This window comes from Ammospiza nelsoni, chromosome Z, assembly GCF_027579445.1.
Source record: "Ammospiza nelsoni isolate bAmmNel1 chromosome Z, bAmmNel1.pri, whole genome shotgun sequence".
Lineage (NCBI taxonomy): Eukaryota > Metazoa > Chordata > Aves > Passeriformes > Passerellidae > Ammospiza > Ammospiza nelsoni.
The window spans coordinates 79,109,506-79,134,428 of record NC_080669.1 but is presented as its reverse complement, the minus strand read 5'-3'; the positions used below and the strand labels follow the sequence as shown (position 1 = coordinate 79,134,428).

Genomic DNA, 24,923 nt, shown 5'->3' with positions numbered 1-24,923 from the left:
ATGTAATTTCAGGCCATTATCAGTTTCCATGGTGCTCAAGGTGCTGTGTGAAGTACCTGTGCCTTTCTTCCCTTCCAAGTTTGTATGTTGCCCTTGCCCTAGCCTTTCCTAGAGGGAAAAGAAAGTCATTAGTGCTTTGAATGGCACTTTATTAAATTGTTCTTTCATCTGACAGCAACATCTTAAGTATATGTTTCATGAATGTATTCTGGAGCTGCTGTAATGACAGCAGCATCATTGACAGGGCAGTTTAAAATGCCTGAGAATATACAGTCTCATCTCTTCCAGGCTCTGTCTCAGCAGCACTGCTTGGGTTGTGTGATGCACAGTTCCTCAGAGCTGGTATTCATTGAGGACAGCTGCCAAACAGCAGGAGGTCACTGCTTTTTCATTAACACTTCGTCTTTAGACTCATGATTGATTTAATCTTCTTGTGCCTTTGAAGAAGATAATAAATAGCATGTTTTCACTGCTGAATAAATTGATAAACTTTACTCTGTGTATTTGAGCTTGGGAGGTCTAGTGCAGCCCTAAACTTAGGCTGCCTTACTGAGAGCTCTGTCTTTAGGGAGATGCAGCAGGCAGTGTCATCTGGGACAGATGGTTCTTATATTTTCTCAGTGAAGTAAAAAATTTGTTTTAGAGAGCTTTTGGCTCAGAGATGTCCAAGGCCATTTGTGAGATGAATTAAACCTGAGAGTGAGTTGGGCATTTTTCTCTGCAGTTCTAGACAAGCTTTTCTCCATTGACTTTTCTGTCTTGACTTCCCCCACCTTGTTTCTTTGTTTCATCTCTCTGTGAAATGTTTTTATCCTCTAATTTCCATAGCCACTTACTTTTCTACTTGCCCCAGACCAAGTGGAAATGTTCTTGCTTGTCTTGCTGCAGGGAGAAGGGGCCTAAGTGTGTGAGAGGGTGAAGCAGTACCTTGAAGAGTGCTTGAAGAGTGCTCATTTTCTTTTGGTTAATCCACTCGTGCTCATGAAGGAATTGCTTACTTTTTACAATTTTATCAGTAATTCAGTACTTTACAGGAAGTTGGAATGAAAAAGATAATGAGGATTAAAAAAGAAGAAAGGGTAACATATACCTCGCAGACATCAAAGCATTTGGCCTATATAGCTAAGCCAGGTTTTATCAGTTTTAATAATTCCCTGCTGGCTCAACCTAAAATTAAAATCTGTTGGTGAATTAAAAAATTGCCGAAGAAGTATTTAAATTTTTAAGTGGAAGTTTATTTCTCTAGTAGAAAACAAATAACTCAGTGCTGTGAGCCTTAAGGTAAAGCATACACTTTCTCATAGACTTTTTTATGTGCAAGTCATGCCTATTTTACTCATGAAATTATCTTAATTATTTCAGAAAAAAATCTCTGACAAACAGAGTCTGTCTCAATATCCTGCGCATTAGGTAAGGGGTTCTAAATATTTGAAAGATGTCATCTTCCTTTTTTCTGAGGGCACCTGGTTTTTTATCTTTTTTAGCCACATTGTGAGCTATGATAAGGGCAGTGACATTTCCCAGCACTTCATTGCTCATGACCTCCTTTAGTAATGTCTCTATATTCTGTTTATTGAGAATTGTTCACTTTTCCATGTGTTTTTCTCTCCTGTTCCTGTAAGACAGCCATGGGAACATTGGTATTTTATGCGGTGGTGTTTGGAAATTTGCATGGGCTCCTTGTGTCTCAGGAACTGTGGCTGGAGCATTGTGTTTGACTCCAGTATATTTTTGACTTTGATGTATTACTGTCTTGTACTGATGGCTGCAGAGATGGGCATAGACCAAGGAAGGAAAAGATGGGAAAGACCAAGGCAGTGATGGCAAGATGATTTGGCTCCACTTATTGTAGGATTCTTGGAAAGAGTAAGGCATTTAAAAGCCTGTGAGGCTGTCTAGTGGATGCTTCAGGTGCTGTAGAGTGTTAATGTAAATTAAAAAGTGTCTGATGCATACCTACTATTTTATTTTTAAACTACTGCTGTGTAAGAGACCTCTCTCAAGATCTTTCTCATCTTACTCATAGGCAGAGCTTTGAAGATTCTAAGTGCTGTTCAAACCCTGGATTGCATTTTATTTTCTCAGATGGGCAGTCTTCATCCTTATGTGGATGAATTTGATGCAGAGCTTCAACTCTGAGCTCAAGGGCTATAATTGCTGCGTTTAGTAGAATCATTCCTATTGCAGTCAGAGTCAGTGCTTCAGTTGGGCAAGAATCCTGCTTTCCTGGCAGAATGCAAACATATAACCCTGAGATGCTCAGGGTCAGACTCTTAAAATCCTTTAAAGCTAAATCACTTTTCAAAATCTGACCTATGCTCCCTGCCCTGCAGCAAGGGAAAGAGCAAAAATGAGAGGGTGTTCTGGGAGATGGAGGATGCAAGTGACCATGAGGAACATCAGCTTCTTAGAGGATCTGAAAGGAGGTTGGTGGCATGATTTCTGTGCCTGGCTGAAAGGGGCAGTGCCGTGGCTGCACACGGAAAGAACAGGGGTACAGTTCACCAGTGGTGCTGCTGAGACAAAGTATTGTGAACTGTGACATTAGTCCATATGTGAAACCTGTTAGCCAAAACAAACAAATGAGCTGGGACACTAGCCTGGCTGCTACCAGCTGGCACTACATTAAGGTGCTGGGATGGAGCAGTGGGAGCAGAGGGTTGAAAGTGCCAGGAGAATATACACTGCATTGGATATTCTCCTGCATTGAATATTGCACTGCCCCAGGTGAGGGCAGGACAGGGAGCACAGTGATGCTTGTGGAAGAAGTGGTGAATAAAACTTGATATTTGTGTAGGTACGATATTGAAGGGGAAGTATCGTTCACAGCAAGGCTGGCTCATGAGGAGGTAGGAGGTAATTGAACAGATGGGAGGATAGTGGCATTTCCACAGCTAAGTCATATAGGCCTCTTCAAAATCCCACCCCACACTGTGAAAAGACACTGTTCTGAAAGATGCAGTGAGTTGTTCTTGAGCAACACCAGCACTCACACAGTGCCTTTGATGCTAGAGGCAGAGAAACAGTATTTGGGAAGGAGGTGGGTGTTTGTGTTGGGTGCACGAAGAGGGAGGAGAGCATAAAGGGAGCATTTATGGAAAGGGGGATGTGAACTTGGATCAACTGGCCAGCAAGGTTTTCTCAGTGGCAGTTTGTTGGATGCCTCTGGAGCAGGTTGTGGGGCAGATAAATGGTGCCTTTAATTCAGGCACTTCTTGCAGGATGAGTGCCTGCTGCTGCTCACTCCCAGGAGAGAAGTGTCAGTACAACGTGAGTGGATCTGATTCTGTGCACAACACTTCTGCAGTCATTCTTTTATGTAACAATGTGACTTTTATTTTTGGGAAATGAGAGATCAACGGGTGTTCAATCCCCCACACTTGTAGCAGAGCTGGTACTAGTCTTCCTTGGAAACTGGATTCATTTCAGCAAGGGCATAGCTGAATCTTGTGGGTTAGTCAGGGCGTGAACAGGAGAGATAAAAATAAACCTCCATCTCAGAGCTGGGCAAAAAAATCTTCTTGAAGCTGGTTAATTATGTTGAGTCCTGGGCTTTTTCCCCCAGCCCCCCTTCTCCACAGTCCCGCTGGATGCCAGAGCGCTTTTCCAGCAGAAATCCGCTCGCTGCGCTGCGCTGCCTGCTCTCGCAATGCCAAAGGAGTGCGTTTTGTCTTTAGTCAGATTGGCTCCATCAGTTCGTATTTCCTTCTGAATGGATAATAAAGTGGAGAATCATTTTGAGGCGAGGAGTGAAGCGGGGAGGCTGCGTGTGTGAGGAGCTAGGCAGTAGGCAGCTGACGAGGAGGAGTAAAGTAGCTGCACAGCTTTCTCTCTGCCTCTGAAGTACAATATTTTCTGTTGAGTCACATCTGAAGAGAAGGATGAAGTTTTAACTGTACTTGGTACAGCCTGAGAAAGGGAAAAGATGCACTGTGGTGGGGAACTAAAGAATTTCTGTTGAGGGATGCTCCTGGAAACCAAAAGGATTTCTGCATTTTTAGCTTTTGCAATCATTAGCTTCTGCTGGTTTTTGCTTTCTGGATTTTTTAGTAGCTGTTTGCATTTTTTATTCCCTTCAAAATGCCTTCAACTTTATGTGATTTCTCATCCTAGTGCTGCTGTGGAACGGGAAACTCTCGGTGCCTTTAACACTGCTTTCCCTGATACCTCAGATGGGACACCAACAATATGTTGATAATCTCCATAGTAAAAGTTCATTATCCGGTGAACCTTTAACAACAATAGGAATCCTTCAGGACTTGTATTTTCTATGAGAGCAAGCTGTTGTATTCTGTAGTTTTCTATTAATTCTATATATTACCTTTACATTTTAATCTTTTATTTTGAAGCAGCAAGGTAAGTGAGAGATTGGAACAAATGAAGTGCCTGGGTATAAACTGCAAGTAGGCAGCAACCAAGGAGAATTGCTCTTTATTTTTAGAGTGAGCTCTCTGTGTGCATGTGTGTGTGTTTACTTTAGCAATACAATAGCTCCATTGGAAGCTGACTGAATTTAAAAATGTGCTTTGTAAAACAATTTACACTTAGTTTGTTCATTTGTATGCTCTGCTTCTTAGTTTTTGTTTTCACCCATTAGACACTAATTGTAGATTTCTTATGACTGGTAGAATTGAGGTTGTGTCTGTTTACTTCTCGTACTTCTCTGTAAGGAGGGTTTGTATCTCAGCTGGAATTTGACATCGAAATCACTATGGGAAGAAGAGTAAACGAGAAAGGAGCTTGGGGATAATTTAAATTTGATCATTTGAGAAGCAAATAACTTGAAGTAATAAATTACTGGTTTGATTCTTACTTAAATGTCACTTAAGAAAGGGGTTTTTTTAAACACAGTATTTGTCATTGGCCTGATATCTTGTGCTGAGAAGCTTGTGAGTTGATGAGATGGAATGACTGGCATGCAGGAGCAATGAGGATGCTGTACAAGCTCGTGAATCAGAGCAGATGGTGTGACTGTTTTCAGATATCTTTTCAGTTTTCTTTCCATTTATATGGGCAGGTTTCTTTTGCTAATGGAGCAAGCCTTTCGGGGATAAACCTAAAGACTTAATACAGAATGCTAAGGTCTTCAGTCCCTGAGATGAAAAGAAGAGAGCTTATAGAAGTAAAGCTGCAGTTTTAGTCCAGGAGGATTTTAGTTGCCACGTGCTACGTTTTAATATCATGAGCTGTAAAACCCTAATTATTCCATTTGCTGCATATGGTACCTTGATCCAGCCTGGCTGAACACTGCCAAGTGTCTGTCCTAAGGGAGTGCAGAACAGGTCAAAATCAGTGAGTAAGATTGTGTAGAACCAGTCTGTACCAGGGCTGTGCTTTCTCTGCCCTGACAACAGAAGTAGGGTATCCTTATTCATCACCCTGTACTGGTGAGTGCTGCCTGTCCCTTCCCTGCCTGAATGTCCCTGTAAGCTGAGGCACTGCCGCCTGAAAAACCAGCTCCAAACATCATCAGTGAGTCATCAGAGTTCTGAGAAAATCCTAACTGATGAGTGGTTCATGGTGGTTCTTGTCAGAAATGCAGGACTTGGAGAATTCACACTGTTGGTCCAGCAGCAGTTCAGCATTGGGCTGTAAGTTGGATTGCAAGCAGAGGAGAGGCACAGCACATTTTGTTTCTGTTAGTCTAGGCAGAGCTTTTAGCATCATTCAGCATTTTCATAACAGTGCATGCAAACCTCATTTAAGCCAGAGGTACTCTGTTTGTACTGTCAGTGTTGTCTGTTTTCTTTCTGGTTAGAGGTAGCTGAATAATCAGAGACCTTTCCCCAAAGTCTGGAAGACATTTCTAGAGTTTTCATCCCATGGCCAGTCAACTTCTCAGCATGCCCTGATAATTTTGTTTCAGTTCTTGGGGCTTTTTCCTTTAAACAAGAAGTTGCTCCTTGATCCTGCCCCGTATGTTCAATACAATGCTTTGTTCTTAGGATCCTGATTTGGGATAAATCTGTTTTGAGGAACAAATAATGCTTTAGGTTGTTAAGGACAAGCCATCTACTGATTGATTCAGCTGTGTACAAAACCCCCATGCTCTGGAACTACTCAGTTCAGGGTACTGCTGAACTTAACTATTTCCCCGTTTGCTCTTAAACTGCTGATAGCTGCTGCTCAGGTTTCATATTTGCTGGAAAGAAGTGAAGTACCTTTTACATAAGATAGACAGAAGAAGCTGTGATGTTTGTTTTCAGTAGTCAGTTATCCCTTTTACCTTTTCCTCAGCACAGGCTTGTCTCAGAGCTTGGTGGGTGCCTCAGAGTTAGCTTTCTGCTCACCAGGCATGAGCCTTTGCACTGCCATGGTCGGCAGCTTGCAGCCTGTGCCTCCCTCTGTGCTTGGGGACAGCCCCTATTTCTGTCTCCGGATGCTGCCTTTTCCTGGCTGCCAGGTGGTGACAGACCTCATTTGTTACTGCAGGCAATGCATCCTGTGCCAGGCACTGCTGCCTCCAGCCTGCAGGAAGAGCTGGGATAGAAGGATGCAGAGGGAATGAGCACATATGAGGAATGGAAGGGCTGCCTGGTGCTGAGGTGCCTCCCAGGGGTTCCCAAGGCAGCTGGACTTAAAGTGTGGGTGTCTCACTCCCACTCCATCTGTGCTCACAGAAGGGATGCTGTCTGGATGACAGACATTAGTCCCCCAAAAGCTGAGACACACTTGACTTCTGGGGTATCCCCTAAATTTGTAAGAGGGTATTAAGGAGTTAAGGCAGAAAGTGCTATCTCTTTGATCTACTACACAGCGATACTCTTCTATTACATTGGTCTAATTTTATGCTGTTTTGCAACAGAACTTTTTGTATTGGTGAATGCCATGAACCCAAAACACTTCTGTGGGTGTTTTACCCTCATAGTTTGTGGCTTTTTACTGTTCCTTTACTTAGTAGCTACCTTGATAACTTGCTGGTGTGGCAGAGTATTATTCAGATGTGGTTTTTTTCCCCTTAGTCAGCAGGCCTTGTATAAAAGGTGAGAAATAACTGTGCTGTGGGAGATGCAGAACTGTGTTATATGCAGTGTTCCCTGGATCAGTTTTCCACCCTGAGGATGACTGATTGACCTCACCTGACCTTTTGTCATTTCTATCAAACTGCTCCAGAAAGGTTTTAAGTGTTTTTTTTTTCTGAAACGTGTCAGGTGTGAAGGCTGGCTGTCATTGCATTGAAATCTTGTGGGTTAAATTTGTCATAGTTTTTGCTTAGCCATACTGAAATAAATGTTGTAGGTACCAATACAACCTATAAAATATATTTGGAAGTGTTTAAAAACTTAAGAAAATTCTACAGATATGTCTGGGATGTGGTTTTGCTGCTAGAGCAGTAATTCCTTAACAGGAAGCATTGAGGCTTGGCAGCAGAGGGACTGTGAAAGGGTTATCAAGTAGGTTACCCTAGTAGGTGGGTAATAGTTCTTCTCCTCACATTGTTTTGTGTAAAATTATTGTCGTCCTTTTGTAACTGCTGTCTTTTCAATGGCATGAATGTATTCTCTCTTCAATCCACTGTGGAGTTCCATGTGTCTCTTCTGCACATTACTTTCAGCCTAAATGTCCTGAGGTGAAGGTGTTTCTCAGCAAGTGTGCTTTGTTCTCCAGCTCTGCTGCTTTTTGCCCAGGATTGCTCAGCTCAGTACCTTGTTGATCTGATCATCCATGCTAGGACTCAAAAGTTAGAATTTTTGTTAATTATCAAAAGAAGGTTTGAAGAAAGACACATTCTCAGCAGCAAAGCAATAATGCCATGTTCAGGTATGATCCAACCCAAAATTAAATCTAATGATACTAATTAGAAAATTGCAGGCTCATCTCCAGATGTCAAACAGCAAAACTGATGATAACTCTTCATATCTCTGTCAAGCCTTGTTAGGATTCTTTCAGCAATTATTGTGTTTTAAAATGCTGTAATATACTCGGGAAGAGTCAATGTTTCAGCATGCTGAGTGCTGGGGCGATGTTGCTATGGCAGCCTTAGCCATGATTTCTTTCTCTTTTAAATGCCAAAATCTTTTTCCCCACAATGTCCTGCATTTTAGTTATTGGTTTTCTTCATGTTGAAATGGCACTTTTTAAAGTAGCAAAACCGTTTATCAGCCATTTTATTTATTGTTGCTATTCCAAGTGTAATTGCTAGTACAGGTGATGCAATACCACATTGTGTGGATGATGCTGCAAATATAATCTAATCAAAAAGATTTCACTCAGTAGCATGAGTCAATAGGCATAAAGGCTGCTGTGAAATGTTTTTCTGATCATCATTAATTGTTTTTATATCTTTTTGCTGGGTTCATGTACCCTGAGGTACCAGCACCTTCTAACATGACACTGTGGGCTAAAGGTATCTCAGTATTAACCTTAGTGTGATGAAAGCCAGTTAGCCATTAACAAGGGGTATCAGACATTGGGTTGAGCTGCCCATGGGAGTGGTGTAGTCACTATCCCTGGACATATGTCAAAGACATGTAGATGTGCACTCAGGTACATGGTTTAGTGGTGGCCCTGGCAATGCTGAGTAAATTGTTGGATTTTATGACCTTAAAGATCTTTTCCAACCTAAACAAATCTGTGATTCTGTAAGATAAGCATACCTCACTTTTGCAGAGTTTTTGTGCTCTCACCCCCTTTTCTTCCACCAGACTGCAGCCAGCCCGCTGCAGTGTGGGCCAGTGCTGAGGGCACACAATGTGGCCTTTGTTCTTAACCATGCTGGTCCAATGTCTCACAGAACTGAACATGCTGCTCAGAGGGGGTTGCAGTCACCTCCCTTCTCCCTGGTGAGAGCCTCACTCTCTGTTTTATGCTGTAAGCATAAAACATAGCTGATCCCCAGCTGATCAGTAGAGATAACATAATTGGATTTTATTCCTTCATGGGATTTCTTGTGTTCTTTTTTCTTATTCGTGGATGCTGGCATGACATGCTTTTACTCCTGTTGTCATGGCAAATCTGTACGTCAGGAGGAAAAGTATCTGGTGTTTATGTGTTACAAGGCTATTTCAGAAGTGTGTCCAGTGACAAGGTAATGAGATGTGAAGTTTTTGTAGTAGCTCACCTGTGTCCCCTCTTTAAAATCCTAATATGTCAGCTTTGTCTTCATGGGAATAACAAAATAACCCAAACATCTCCAAGTAAAGCAGCAGTGTATTCCTCATGTTGAACTTGAGGCTTTATTTTGTTTTGGGAAATTGGCTTTGTTTTCCCATGTTTTGGGAAGTTGAGGAACATAGAAGTGGTGGTGCCTGTGCCTACTGCTCTCTAGCACATCCAGAGACAGCTGTACTGAACTGAGCATGGAATTCTCCTGGAAGGAAATGCCTGCTAACAAGGCAGTCAGAACAAACCATGTGTAGTCAGTGAAGGCTTGCAGCATCTGGCAGAACACCAGAATCCAAATATTATTTTCTAAAAGACTTGATTTCTTGTTGTGTGTTAATGTGACTCCTGGAGTGATTCTGGAAGAGAAAAAGACTTCAGCAGGGATTTGCATCTAGATTAGGTTTTGGGTTTTTTTCCTGGGTGAACCGGCATTAACTTTTGTTGTCACTTCACATGTCTGTGCTACAAAAAAGCATGGCTCTAACACACAAGACAACGCGAGAGAAATAAGGGATCTTTATATGAGACAAGTTGCAGAGCACCTAGTCTGGAGCGTGGCAGGGGACAGGAGCATGCACACAGCCCTGGCTGGAGAGGAGGAGGAGAGGATGTGACAGGAGGTGCAGAGACACTTTGGGACCAGCCCACAGAATGAGTGAATGCTCTGAGCTTCAGGTCTGAGTGGGGGCTTGGGGTGGGGAATGGAGAGAGGAAGCCTGCAGGAGAGGAACAAAGAGGGTGATTCTATTACTTGATTCTTGGCTTTCCACTCAGTGGGCAGTGATTTGATCTTTGGTGGTAAACAGTGATTTCCGTTCATTTCCACCCACTGTAGAGAGAGGTAGAAAGGCTTCCCTCTGAGCCAGAGCTGCTGTCCACGTGTTCTGCTCTGGCCTTGTTCCTGGCTTTGGAGGAAGCAGTTTCTGTCCTTCTTGGGGAAAGATGGAAAGGTAGTGCTGGGATTTGATTAAATCAAAGATGTGCTTTTGAAAATCTCCAACAAAGTAGATACTCCTCTGTGTACACACACAGATACACACACACATATACACACATGTATATATACACACCTATACATATGCCACAAATGCTGTATATAAATAAAAATGACAGCATTGTACTGTTTGCTCTGAGCTGCCAGCTTTGGAATGGCTGCAATTTTGCAAGTAAGTGTTCAGCAGGAAAAGGTGATTTCTGTAAAAAGCTGTTGCTCTTGGGTGTTGTAGCAGACAAAGAAAGGGAGAGCGAGCTCTGTCTTGAATTGATTTTTTTTTAAAACTAAAGTTATTATTATGCCGCTCTGGTGCCTTGAAAGCTGCATGCAGAAGGAAACATGACGAAGACTGAGCTTTCAGAGGGAAACCTTGCACAAGCATATGTAGGCTTTTCTCCTAGCACTTGGAGTTCAATATGCTGGATAATATTTGAAATTAGCATTTCTGTGTGCTACCCTCAAGCAACATGTGTAGGGAGCCACAACTGTGGAGCTCTTTTTCTTGGCTGCCATTGAATCTGACTGCTTGCTTTCCAAGCAATTCTTTGAGATTCTCCAAGCAATTCTTCTCTCTTCACTTCTTACAGAAGTGATTTTTTTATGTTAAAATATCAGTTACCCACTCAAGTCAAAGTGGCTAAACTGTGTAAGTGGTGGAAGAAGAGAGTCTGAGAAAATATTTCTTATGTTAGCCCTGTTTTATGAGGAAATAGTTAGATTTAAAAAAACAAAACAAAACAACACAACAACAAAAAAAACCCCTAAAAAAAACCCAACTAATTTTTCTGAAACAATGGCCTGAAAATTCTAGAAAATTAAGACTAACTTTCTTTAAAGAAGCTGATAATCAGTCTCACAGAGAATTTGTTTAGCCTACAAAAGGGCAGGTATTGCCTTTGGTATGGAAGTTCAGCTGAGATGCTTGATGAGGAAACTTAAACCTGAAGCACAGATGCTACCTCTTTTATAGCATATTCATTTAGTTCTAATTATACAGATTAGTATTTGCAATGCTGCTTCCTCCAGATCAAAAAACACTCTCTCCCATCCTGCCCACAAAGTGAAACAATAAAAATGAAAGAAAGTTACCGTAAGTCTTAAATAAAACAAGAATATGAGAAAGAATATGTGCTTCAGGCAGCAAGTCCAAACTGAATCATCAAATACAGTTGTGTTCTCCAGTCACCTTGCCTCTGGGAGGATCCTGTGTGGGTCTCTTGTGTGCCCTACTCGTTGGAGGAAAAACTGGTTGTATGTTGCTTAGTAAGTAAGGCAGTAAAAGCACATGGAAGTTTAAAGTATTTAACATTGTGGGGTTTTCTGTTTTTATTTTGCTCATTACAGAGGGTATTTAAATTGGGGAAAATAATAAACTGCAAAATCTCCAGAGCTGGAGTAGAAGTGACATGCAGAAGCTTCATGCTGTCAGCTCAGCCTGTTTGTGCATATGCTGAGTGTAGCATATTTAACTGCAGGTTAGTTTGGAAGCTTGCAAGCTTTGAGGTTTTTTTTGTTTGGTTCATTTTCTGGATTTTTTTTTTTTACTGCTTCGTAGCAAAATATTAAGATGAAAATACTAAAATAGCAGAAAGGTTTTACTCCTAAAATCTGTCATCCAGTTTTCTTGCCACTTTACATCACTTGGTGCAATTCCTGTGGGCTAGCTGGTACTGTGCCAAGTTAAATTTGATTTCTGCTTTGGTTTGAAGAAAGGATGAAGATTGTGAACTTGAAAGGAGAGGAAATGTGCAAGGATAGAATTTATAATGTCAGAACTCCGCATTTGGGGGGTAATTAAATCACACAGTGTGCAATTGCCAGGAGCTCAAGCCTGAGATTAATTTGCAAACCTGGTAGAAAAACGGCTACAGAATTGCTTTTAGAATTTGACCTTTTTTTTTTTACACTCTCTTGAATAGAAGAGGGAGTGAGGAACACTTATTCCAACAAGAACCTGATCTGGGGAGGTGGCCAAAACCATGATAATGTCTGTACACTTTAAATAGCACATCCTCTTTCTGTCTGATTTTATGTGTATGCTGGTTATAGGTTTTGGGGTTTTTTTAATTCTTCTGCTTAAGTTACCTCGGATATTTCTATCTGAACCAAACTGTAATGTTTTTTTCCCCTCTTTTGGTAGCTGCCTCATGACAGAATAAAAACTGGATGCAAGTTGTGCATTGAGAAGTGATTGATGTGTGCTTGTGCAGCTTGTAGCACTATGAGAAACACAGGTGCAGCTGATGATGTTTGCTAGAAGTAGATTGAAAAAGCAAGAAAATGAATTTTCACTTCTGCACAGAAAACCTGTTATAAAACTTCAGGGCAGGAAGCAATTCCGGAAGCAAAAACTCCATTTGTTACTGCGGGACAAAATGAAGAGGCTTCTCCAAGGCCAGGTAGATGATAATTCAAACCATGCACATCGCTGCCAGCTCTCCCCAGTGGAGATTGAGTCAGACATGTTTGTTTGTGGAATGAACAGGAGCTCTCCAAGTACTGAGTTTTCCATGGCTGGAGGGGACTTCCATCAGGATGGAGGACATGATTCCAAGGGAGTGAGTGAAGTGTGTGTTGGTGAGGTGGAACTGAACTGGGGTGGCTACGTAAAAATACCATGTTCAGTTCAGCAGAACAAGAAGGACTTACAGGGAAGTTCTGGTGGTATCACGCAGACCTCTTCTGAAATAAAGGGCAGAGTGTCTGAGGGGCAGGACCTTTCTTCCCTGAGCATTACCATGAGCTGGAGGGATGCAGCTGAAAGGCAAGTGTGCTTTCCCAAGGAAAAGACCATTGCATACAAGAGTCGAAGAAGGCAGTCAAGAGACCGGTCAGCTGATGTGGTTGATTACATAGTTAAAGAGCTACAGGGAATAAGTCGAATCCAGACAGAGATTGCAGAGCTCCGTCAGCACCTCACCTTGATAAAAGGCTCTGTGGATGAAGTCTCCAGCTGTGTGGACACTGTCTTGAGTGAGATAGAAGGCCTGCAAGGTGGTTCCAGTGGAAAAACCCAGGCTACACATGCTCGAGAGCCAAGAGGGGATGTACAAAAGGAAGAACCAGTGTTATATTTTTATGGCATCCCAGAGAAAGATGATGAAAACACAGTAGATCTTATCTGCAGTCTTTTGTCTGAATATCACTGTTTCAATGGTATTCAGTGCAGTAAGTATATAAAAGATGCTTATAGGTCAGATATTGGTACAGGCAAGCCATTAACGCCAAGACCAGCAGTTGTGAAACTTGTGAGTTGTGAACAGAGAGACTTTATTTTACAGAAGTCTATCCTTCTGCAGAGCTCAGGGGTCCGGGTTGCTACTAGTGAGGAGCAAAAGAGGCAGAATGGCCAAAGGGGCCAGAAAACAGATTCAGTCTCTTCGCAGTCTGGCTTGAAGAAAAACAATCATAATTCTGTGAATCCTGATGGAGCTCAGAGAACTGATGCAGTTGGGCACCTCCAGACTGACTCATGCCAGGTTAAGTATAAAAGCACAAGTAGGACAGCAGAGTGTGCAGGGGACAGACTTGATTCTGAGCAGAAGTCAGCCTTGACCAAGAACGACACCTTGATACTTGAAACTGGAAAGGAAGCACAAACAGTAAGCTGCAGTGAGCAGCCTTCAGATGACAGGGACCTTGCTGAACCTCCACAAGTGACAATTTCACCTAAATCAGGTGATGGGAATCACTGCTGCTCATCTGACTCTTCGGGCCATGCAAGCCAGATGTGTGCTTCAAGTAATGGTAGTGAGCAGAGGCTTGACACTAAAAGCATCACTGAGAATTCTTCTTCTCTTCTAGAAAAAGATGAGGGGATAACCACAGAAGAAATTGAAACAGACTATGATAACTCTTGCAAATTTACCAGTGCAGAGAAAGGTGATGTTCAAAGAGAAGATGTTTCCAGTGGGGTGACAACCATTAGCTATGATCATACAACAGATGAAATGGCTGACAGTAGTGACAGCTTGAAAGATATGATCCAAATGGACCTGAATGATCAAGATCCAACTGATCAGGTCTTTAGGGATGTCCTGGAAAATTCCCAGTATTTCCTTGACCACTCCCGGGACAACATTGATCTTGTAGACATGAAGTTTTACACTAATAAGCTTGGGAAAGCTATTCACCACTTCAGGTCTGCTCTGCAAGTGGTGTTCCATAAACTGGAGACAAGTGATTCTGAAATCCTTTTGGAAAATGATAGTGGCTTACAGATGGATGATGACAACACGCTTATGCTGACCAGTTCAGGTATGGGCGGCAGCTCTGACTACTTTGCAGAAACCCCTCCTAGTCAGTCCTCTGAGAGCCAGACAAATGCAAATGCCAACAGTGAAGCATCTGCTCAGATGCAATTTGCTCCTTCCAGTCTTTCCTCTGTTTCGCAAGAGCCTCCCGTTTCCAGTGTGCTGCCATCATCTGTCTGTGAAATCCCTGCTAGGCAGCAGTTACCTCCTGAGGAGCTTGGAGAAGATGGGAACTGTCTACCTGAGCCAGGAAAGGAGGGCAGGCCCATGAGCCTTGACAAGGTGTGCGCAGAGACCATCTACCTGAACAAATGCATCAACAATTTCAAAAATGTGCTGAGGGAAAAGAGACAAATGCGTAGGAGACTCTTAAAAGAATTAGCACAGGAGGGAAACTGGATTTCTGCTGAGGAGACAAATTCAGGTAAAACGAAAAAATGTTTTTAAGGAGATGTCAAAATCTGGTATTTGTGCAGCCAGTGGCCAACACTTCATTCTGTGGGTGAACTGTAAACATTTTGTGAGTTTATTAAAAGTTGTGCGCACATAGTTACAAAGACAAGTACAACAGTGCTGTACAACAGTACTGACAAAACCCCCTAAAATTTACTGTGTAACATGCTGAAATGCCAGTTAGCAAGCTTCAACTTTTTTTTTTTTTGTTTGAGAGAGGAAGATTTGCACTGCTTCTTCCAAATAGCAGGTGTTGAGGTTTTTCGTCATAATTCGTGACTTGGTTTCTTGTTAAATATAATAGCTAAGACATGTGATAACAAAGTGTGCATTTGAGCTATAAGTAGCCAGATTTGCAGTTTTGAGAGTTGAGTGGATCTAGACTTCAAGTGACTCTGTCACAAAGTGGGAGTTCTCAGTGTTTAATCACTTCTAGATATTATCCTAGTAGAGACCTTTAAAATAATAAATAGTACTACTAATAAAAGTTAAAAAACTGGAACGCTTAAACTTTTATTTTGGTATTGTTTCCATAACTTGTCTATGAAATGGAAAATTATTGTTTCTGGGGAACTACATCCCTTATTTCCAGCACAGATTTTGAAATGTGTGACCAAAGCAGATGTGAGCTGATACAGTGGTGGAGCAGTGTTGCTAAACTCATTTCCTGAGTCTGTGGGAGATAGAGCTGACTGGCATCTTTTGATGGGACATGTTTTGACAGCCTTGATTTGGTAAAACAGAACCTAAAGTTGAAGTGTAGGTCCATCTTCCCCCTTCCTCTCCAGGCAGTGAGAAGGCTTTCTCAGTGTCATCCCTATGAGTCACTACACAGTTAAGGAAAGAGGCTTTGTTTCGAGATTGGAAGTTATTTTAACTACATCTTGAAATCTTCATGTGAACATGAAATCTTGTTGTGAACTTTCTTGTAGCAAATACTGAGTTCACTCTTGTAGTCATGGAAGCTGGTCAGAATGATCAGGGGGCTCCTCTCTGTGCTGAAGGAGTCATCTAATGCCAAGTGCTTTTCCAGTTACGCTGCTTTCACTGTGAAGAAACAATCTGTCAACCCATACTTGATTTCTGTACCAGTCATCCTCTCAGTTATGCAGATCATGAAGCTGGTAATCAGCTCTCTGCTTTATTATTTTATGCAAGGTCTTTAGTATAGAGTTGGCTCAAACAGTAAGTTTTTAATGAGGGAAACGATGGGATTTGTTAGTGGGCTTGGCACAGATGCATTTTTTTCTTGGGTAGTGTTTGTGTGGTGCTCAAGTCCTGGACATATGTCCTAATTTTAGAACCTGAGAGAACAGGCAGTGGTTTGGATTAGCATGTGCCACAGTACAGCAGAGGTACTGAAATAGCCTGTTTCTGAATGTGAGAGGAGGCTGCTCATCTCAGCAGAGTTTGAGCAGCGCAGGCATGTTCACAAGGCAAGAAGTAGCCAAAACAATTGAGAAGGAGGAACAGAGCTGCGCTTTGTACCTCAGATCTGGCTCCAGGATGAATTGGGATTCCTTGTCCTCCCCAGTTCAATTCTCTTGAACATCATCCATTGATGTGACAAAAAATTGGTGGTACTTGTGTGCCACTCCCATAAGGAAAGATCTATAGTAGATTTGGCAGTTGAAACTATAAAAATAAGTGTGTGATGAAGTCACAATGTAGGAAATGTACTCTGAGAGACAGAAGGAGTCAAAGATAGTGGAAAAAAGTGTATGAACGATAAGAAAGGAAGGACCTTGGGGAGAAAACCCTGGAGATGCCAGGAAGCAGAGCAGCCCAGACCCTGACAGCTAGAAAGGGAAAGAGTTGGAACTAGATGATCTTTAAGGTCTCTTCCAACACAAAACATTCTATGATTCTGTGACTCTCTGAAACAGTGTTGTTTTGGCATGCATTTTTCAAGAAAGAGAAACTGCAGTTCTGTGTCCTGTTTCTATGTACTCAAGTTTGAGCCAAGCTTTTATTTTCTTCCTTTCGAAAAAGCATCATACCTGGAATGCAATGAAATTATGTTGATTTGCTTTTTTCCCTGGCTGTAGATGAGTGTTTGTGTCTTACTTTAAAAATGTCATTTGTTGTTAATAGCCTTTTTAGTTCCCAGATAAGATCCACTGAAAACCCAGTTCTGAACCTAAACCTCACATTTGCTCAATAGTTCAGTTCAAGGTATTTTCTTAAATGTGGTTGGCAGCAGCCTCCAGCAAAGGAATGGAAGATAAGTTTGAAGGTGTTGGTAAATATGCATGTTTTGGTGAATCAGAGATGATGCACTGGCATAAAGGTTTAAATTATTTATAGTTGAACACAGATGCAAATTACTGAAAGAACTTGGAACTTGGCAGATGCATATAAATAATTGTTGTGTTTAATTGGAAGTCAAAAGAAAAAAAAAATATCCCCTGAAAATCTGAGGAAGCTTTTAAAGTTTGAATTTGAAAAAAAAAGAAAAAAAAGTGTAAGCGAAGATGATGATAGTTTGAATTTGTTTAAAGTAAAGCCCTGCAATGCTAGAGATTTTATGATATTTAAGGTAACTGCTCAAAAGTGAAATTGTGAAAGAATTCTGTGATCAGGGTTTAGCCAAGTTAGTCACCATTGATGAAGCTGTGAGTGCACGTGCTGAAGTGAGACACAAGATTTTAAATCTGTCTGCAGTTACTCAGTGCTTTGCCAAATTTTACTTTTGGCCTGAAACTGTCCCTAACTGCCTTAAACTGATGGGCCTCAGAAATCAAAGATGAATATGGGTTTTAAGCCAAAATGGGTTTTTGGTTTTTTTTTGTTTTTAATTAGCCAAAAATTAGTCTAATGAAAGATTCATTGCTTTGTATTTGTATAAAAATAAATTTGACCTACATTTGAGAAGCTCTAGTGCCCTGAGGTCTTAAAATTTGGCAGTGCTAGCCTGTGTCAAGGAATTTTCTGTGGAAAATCAACCCCAAATGAGCGGAGTGAATACACTTTTGAAAAATATGTAGTTTGCATATGCTCACTGGTAGCTTGCTACTGTTGAGCTGTTGCTTTGCCAGAGACTCCATCTGTCCTCAGTGTTTTCCAGCCGGGGGCTAAAAGCAGGGTTTCCCTGCTCGACGTGACTGAGAGCCACAGCAGACCTGAGAGGGGACACGGGCCCGGGTCTCCCGCATCTTCTGTGCTTCAAGACTCCTCAGGAGAGGCCAGGAAGGAGTAGAGTTCAAATGCAAGGGAATTAAAAACCCAGGAATGAGGGATGCCTGGATCTTCCTGAGACACACTGAAACCACCCCAGGGACCAAGTCAGGAGAGATTTGGCATGGGTTGGAAGGGCTTGGGGTGACTGTGTAAAAAGAAGGACAAAACCAAATGACTTAATGTGGAATTGTGTCTGTCTAGGTGAGAAGGTTTTGCTTAATTAAACAGGACAGGCAGGGTTACTTCAGAGAACAGTCAGAAAGGTCCATGCCAAACAAAACACATTCCCATCTGAGTCTGGAAGGGACTGCAGGTTTCCTCAGTTTCTCCAGGTCAGCTGGTCTGTGCAGAGCAGATTGCCAAAACAAAGCCCTTGTGCCACACGGGTGGTTGCAGCATCCCGCTGCTTGCGATTTCGCCTCTGTTAGCTCCAAAGGTGAAGCCTGCAGGGTGGCCCAGAGACTTTCTGTCCTAGTGAGCACCCATGCAAGCATGTCTTAAGGTGGGGAACAGGATTTTTTATTTTAGCTACAATCCAGCACTTTGTTTTCTAAAGTAATTTGACTTCTCCTTAGCAATTGAGTTAAAATAGCTTCTCTATTTTCCTGTCTTAGTGATTGCATGTCTGTAATTACACCCATATAGACAGTAACTTCAAAAACTATTTTTGCTTTTAAACCAATTTGAGTGTCTCCTGTTGCCATGAAGATATTCCTTCCCCTCCATCTTTCATACACAAATGAGTAATAGGATTCTTCTGTGCAGATAGAGAATTATCTGATTGGAAGACTTAAAAAATATCATGTCTGTACCGGAAGTTTTGAGTATGACTCTCATGTAACTTTACTAGCCTTGAAATTGCCTATCCATAAACATGAGATTTTGTGTAGGAGGCTTCAGGATTTTTTTTTTTTTTTTTGATCAGAGGAAAATTGCCTAGATGTATAAACTCAGAAAATATCTCTCTGCATTATGATATTTGCAAAAGCAAAATGTGTTCCGTGGGAGCTGCCAGTTTCCTCGTACTGGGCAAAATATACAGGGAGTGAGGAAGGGATCAGGGGGGATGCTTCAGATGCAGGGATGCAGGCAGTGGATGCAGTCTGGGGGAGAGGGGAACAAATTTGTTCCTCCTTATAATAAATCCAGGGTTTTTTTCCTGTATGATAAATGGCACCTCCAATTCTGTGTTAAGATTACTTAAAATTTTTCAGTTAAGAAAACAGGAACAGTAACTCTAAAAAGAGCTCTCAAAAGCATGTATTTTAATGCATGTGCAGTTATGGATAAAATTGGATGAGTTTAATTTGAGGTTGTCTGTTAGAGATTAATTGTCTGGTGCATGTCCCAGGAAGCACATGGGAAAACTGCTGCACGAACATGTTATCAACTTGAGGCAAACCTTTGCCCCTGTTTCTATAAAAATCACTATACAGAACTCATGGCGGAAATCTGGTCTACTAACTTTTGTTCCTCTCCTTCTTGTCTTTTTTTTTTTTTTTCTTTCTTTGCAGAAGGAGGTAGAGGAGAGCTCCAGGTTGTACATGTTCTCCCTTGTAACCAGCATCTCTTTCTGAAACCCCTGTGTGTGCGTGTCTCATCTTCTGTAGCCAGTTGGTCCTGCTGAGGCACTGAGATTCCATTTAGCATGTCGTGATTGTCTGAGGCATTGTTAACACTGTGTATGAGTAAAGAGTCTGTTCAGTGCCTATGACCTTGTACAAAGAGGAAAACAGGAATGCTTGGAGTGATCTCCTCCCTTTAGTGCTCCATGGGGTGTGTGTGGTGTGCACAGGCACCGCATTAGTAGAGGACAAGTTGTTCATCTTGTCTTTTCCAGTCTTCCTCTGCATGGATCTTGTTTAAACTAAGTATTTCCTCATTTTTCTTCAGTTATATTATTTCATTTCATCTCTGTCTGGCTTATCCACTTTCATCAATTAAAGTCAAAAATACATCTGGACCGTAGTAGTGAGATTAATCAAACTTGGATGCTGAAAGACATCTGCTGCAAGTCCTGTGCCTTTTTAGGTAGTCACTTTGCTTTGAGCCAGAGCCCTGTGCCCGATGGGAAAGACAGAACCTTCTCCTTAATACATGCAGTTGTTGTTTTTCTAGTCATGAACTGGTTACCTCTGCCCATTATCCTGTGAGCAACAGGTAACTCTTTCCTCCTAGGAGGGTCTGCATAATTATTTTGTTGACTGCTGTGTGCTTTGTCAACAATTGTGTTAGCAACTGTATCTCACATAGAGAAATTACTGGCTTTGGAATCTCAGCTCTTTTATTTTCATGACTCTGTGCTGTGTGTATTCAGTGCCTGCTGTGCTTCCCCCTCTCCTTTAGCTGTATAAATAAGGCAAAACTGGCTTCCAGGAGAAGCTGAACCTTGCATGGATTTTTGGGCCTCCATGCAGATGTCATCCCTTGAGTCCAAAGAATTTGCATTTCTAAGCTTTATTGGCTCATATATCAGCAGTTTTGTTTCCTTCTTACTGGTAAATATCTGTCAATTAATGCTTTTTCAGGAATGCAGAGATACCTGGTGTCAAATATTGGTGTTAAATACAGTCCCCTTTTGACTTCAGGGCAAAACCACTGTAAACCTCCTTTAAACTGCTCATCTGGCAGCTAGAAAGGTGGTACTGGATGATACATCAGTTGGAAGGAGCCTCCTTTGGGGCTCTTCAGCCCTTAATAAATGGATCCTATTGCAGAATACAGAATGGATTTAAAATAATCCCTTGACTTGTTGAAGCTTTGGATTCCATGTAAAATGCAGTATGCTTGAGTGAATGAAGACATTGAACCACAGGACTGACTTAATTGGGAAGATTTAGTTCAGTCCGACTCTGTTAATGCCGCTGAAGAAATGCACTAATTAGGCATGACCAGAAGTTTAATTTAGTCAGTTGCTCCTTGTTTTAGCCTTATTCAGATTAACCTATATCTAACTGAGGGTTTTGAGGTTTAATAATAAAACATGGTATTTGAAAACAAGTTAGGATTATTTTCAAAACAAATAAGATGTCATTATTGATTTTTTTATCTGTTTAAATAAAGCGGCGTAAAGCAGCTTTACATGTTTTACATCTGATTTATATTTTAAGAGGATAATGTGCTAGACACAGTACTTAGATGTGATGGAAAATTACATTGTTAGGAAGCCTTTTATGTGGAGAGCTAGATATGTATAAAAGGCTAACAGATCTGTGGATGTTCTTTCTTTCCTTTGTGATGCTCCAGACTTTGTGATTTATTTTATTTCTTTTTTTTCTTTTCTACAGAAATGCATAATTGTTTGTTTTGTCCATTAAAGTATCTTCTTGTGTATGAGAGAATTTGCAAAATTTTAAAATTGCAGCTTTGTTAAATAACTTCTCAAGTTACTTGTAAGCCCAGCTGCTGCTTTTCCTTAGTAAGCAAAACTGTTGTTTCCTTTATAGGCTTCACCAAACATTGACTTCCCTATGACTGAATACTTTGCCTTAAATAACCATGTCTGTTGCCGTGTTTAATCCAGGGCCTTCAATTTATGCTGCTCTGTCACTGACATAGCTTTTCTTACTGGTTCTTTGTTGATCAGAGACTTTAATTACTTGGAGAAGACCTTTCAGCAGGTGGTTGCACTATACTATACAGCTTTACTGTGGGTGAATATACTGCAGTACTAGGGAGACAAGCACTTCCCCATTTTAAAATATTTGTTGGATAGTAGCTATAAAAATGTCATCCACCAGCATGAGAAATTTTAAAAAATCAAATAAGGATGTGATGGCCTGTTTTATTTACATGTTTGTTTCTCCATTGTTTCAGTGCTCTTATATGTGCTTACTGGAGGTTAAAAAATATTAAATTTCAGATTCAGTCTGATGTGGCTGCTTTCAAGGAAAGATCAAGTGACAGAGCTGTGCGGACACGGCCATGAGCCAGCAAAACACTTTCTGTGACTTGCAGCATGTGGATGGATGGCAGGGTGTTAAATGTGTCTGCTTTCCATTTGCCTTCCCATTTGTTCTTGGGAAAGACAATGTTATAAACCTCACAGGTGTTGCAGTGCTCTTCTCACCTGGCTGTTGTTTCTGCTGCTTGCCCTGGCTCTGACCAGCTCAGGCTGCTGCCATGGGCTGAACTGGAGGAGACCCGTGGCTGGTGATAAGTACCAGGGCAGCTGCTGGAGCCCTGCTGTGTCCTGGCGTGAGTGCTGCCTTTGGAGAGTTGGCAACTCACCACCTGCAGCAAATCCATCTGGATGGACAATACTAGTGTGTGCTTTCTTTAAATGAGGAGGAATATATGAAGAATTCTTACCCACAAGAGGGGTGCACACTGTGGATTACTTTGTTTAGCTGGCATTGATGGAGATGTCTTAAACATGCCAGCATGTGTAGCTAGTACAGCCTCTGGTTCTTTGAGTACTCTTGCACTTTGTCAGTGCAAGAAGAGACTGCAGAGCACTTGTGGTGGCTGCCACTGTGTGATATTTTGTGCCATTTCCTTTTAATATAAACCTCCCAATGTCATTCTCTGATATGGTTTGGTGTCTGCTGCTCCTTTTGAAGGGCTTCTACAGAGCTGTCGTTGTGACGCACCTTTGAATTTTCATCCTCTGTTTAGCTGTAGTTCTTCTCCTATTCACCTGCCTGTTGAACAAGCACAGGAAAAGGTTCTTTTTGCTAGAGTAAACAAGATGTTTTGTTCTTCTCCTTATAGGATTGTGTTTACATACTCCAGCTGCTTTTGCCATTTTCCTTTGTGATTATTTTTTACTTTGATGCAGAATAAAAAGATTTCATATGCTTTTCTGAAGAAATCTTGCCAACATAGTACAAAGGTACTTATACTTTTACTTCTGTGTAGACATTTCACTGGACTTATTCTATGGATTATGTTCTGTTCCTGCCTGGCTGTATCATAGAGGCTTATGGTCAGTGTGATGACTAGAACTCAAATCCATTGTTTCCTGCTTTTCTCCACTGAGGAGCACTTTGTATCAGTCAAATTCATGGCAGCCTTTGGGGCTTTGACCTTGCCATTTTTTCCATGTTTGATCCTTCATTGTTGCAGTATTTACTGCTATCAGTTCTTTCTACCAGACCTATGAGTTCAGTGTCAATAATTCTCCTGGGTTTGTCATTTCCAGATTTTATCAGCAGATCCTACTTACTCCCACTAGCTTCCTTATTGCGTTGTCCATGACTGGCTCAGTTACACTTACTTGTTTATCCACCTGAAAGCTCCTTCCTCCTCCTCAGCTTATCCGGTCTTTATTAACGTCATATGGCACTGCATCAAAAGGGTATTTTTTGAAATGAAAATTCAGTTCATCATTCATTTTATAGTTAGAGAAAAATAGTTGCTTTGTGAAACAAAACCTGTTTTTCAATAGCCTCCATCTTAATTCCTTCCTTCATGTTTGCTCAGAACCCTTTCAAGCTTTGGAAGCCATTAATGGTCCAACACTAATCTGGATCACATTTCCCTCCTCCACACATACACACTTTAACTGTAAATACTGCATTGGCTCTTCTACAGTCTCAAGGCATCAGCCCTCGTTTGATGGATGTCAGATGCTGGTTCTCTTGGCATTTTCTCAGGGAGAAGGCTGCCTGGAACAAATTAGCTCTTTACTTTGCTTTCAGCAGGTGATAACTCCTGCTTTCACACAGCCATCACCTGCTTTGGCCCTGCATCAATATTGCCACTTACTGAAAGCTCTTTCTTTTGTTTTGTGCTATTATGCCCAGATGATTTTCAATTTTGACACTAGAGAAGCTCTGCCTTTTGTTTTTATTCGCATGTCTGAAAGACTTGGTAAAAATAAATTATATTTTTGCTCATTTTTTAAAAAACCTGGAATTCCTGGCAGGTATTACTTGCACATCACAAATCTGCGACATGATGTAGGTTTGTTTCCTGATCATACTTTCTGCCTTCCCCACGTCCACATTCCTGGCTGTTCTCTGTTGACTTGTGGTTGCCTGTAGGAAATTGCTTAACTAGGTAACAACTTTCCCTCTATCTTTCCTTCCCCCTTATTCCTAGATTCTTGATGCTCTTGTGGTCTCCAATCTGCAGTGAACACACCGTTTTGTGGTCTGTTAACGTCTCAAATATCAGTCACATTTCATTCTCACGTAAAATGATTGAAAACCTTGTTATTAGTGACTTCTGCCATCAATGTTGCCACGTTTGTGTTTGTCATTCTCTGTCATTCAGCACAGCTGAGGATTGGTGCCAAGCTCAGTCCAGTATGAAAGCTTTGTCCATTTTAGTGTTGCTTTCTAACCACAGCTCTTCCAAGTGTTCAGATGCGAAGGTAGAGATGTCCTCCCCTGTGTGCTCAGAAGAATCTGGTTGCATTTACTTCATGAAATCTCTCTTGACCAGCAGTTGGTTTGGATCCCTCTGGAGAAAATGCAGACTTCAGGCTGAGGGGTTTTGGTAGCAAAGCTTGGTGGAGCCTGGTGTGCTTCTGCAGCTTTGGGGAAACAGGCATTCCTTATGGATAACATTGTAATGTTCAATCTGTTTAAATACATAAGAATAAACATTACTAATAGGTAGTCTTTAAATCTGCAGATTCCCTAATTTGTAGGACTCAAAAATACAAAGTTTGGACATTTGTTTCTGTTCATGTTGTTACGTCAAAGAGAACTTCTTTCCTTGCTTATTTCAGCTCTTCTTAGGAGTCTTTATCTGTCACCTGTGAACAGTGTGGGGTTGCAAAACTCACACAGTGCATAGGTTGGAATAAAAAGGAAAAGCAAAAAGAACTTTGTTCTGGGGCTGTGCTCCTTTATCTTGCATAGAGTTGGGTCTTATTTGACTCAAGCTCCTTTACTTTGTTGACTCTCAGGTTGTGAGTTCCATGGCTGGAAATACTTTCTTTTTCACTGTGTGCAATTTGCAGCCTCCTTTTTCTCGTGGCACATGTC

At 41.4% G+C, this 24,923-nt stretch overlaps 1 protein-coding gene across 1 annotated transcript in view; it reads left to right on the top strand.

Annotated features, from left to right (window-relative positions):
• Window positions 1-24,923, top strand: part of UNC13B (unc-13 homolog B) — a 206,604-nt gene that overhangs the window by 96,228 nt on the left and 85,453 nt on the right. The gene's annotated exons all lie outside the window — the stretch shown is intronic.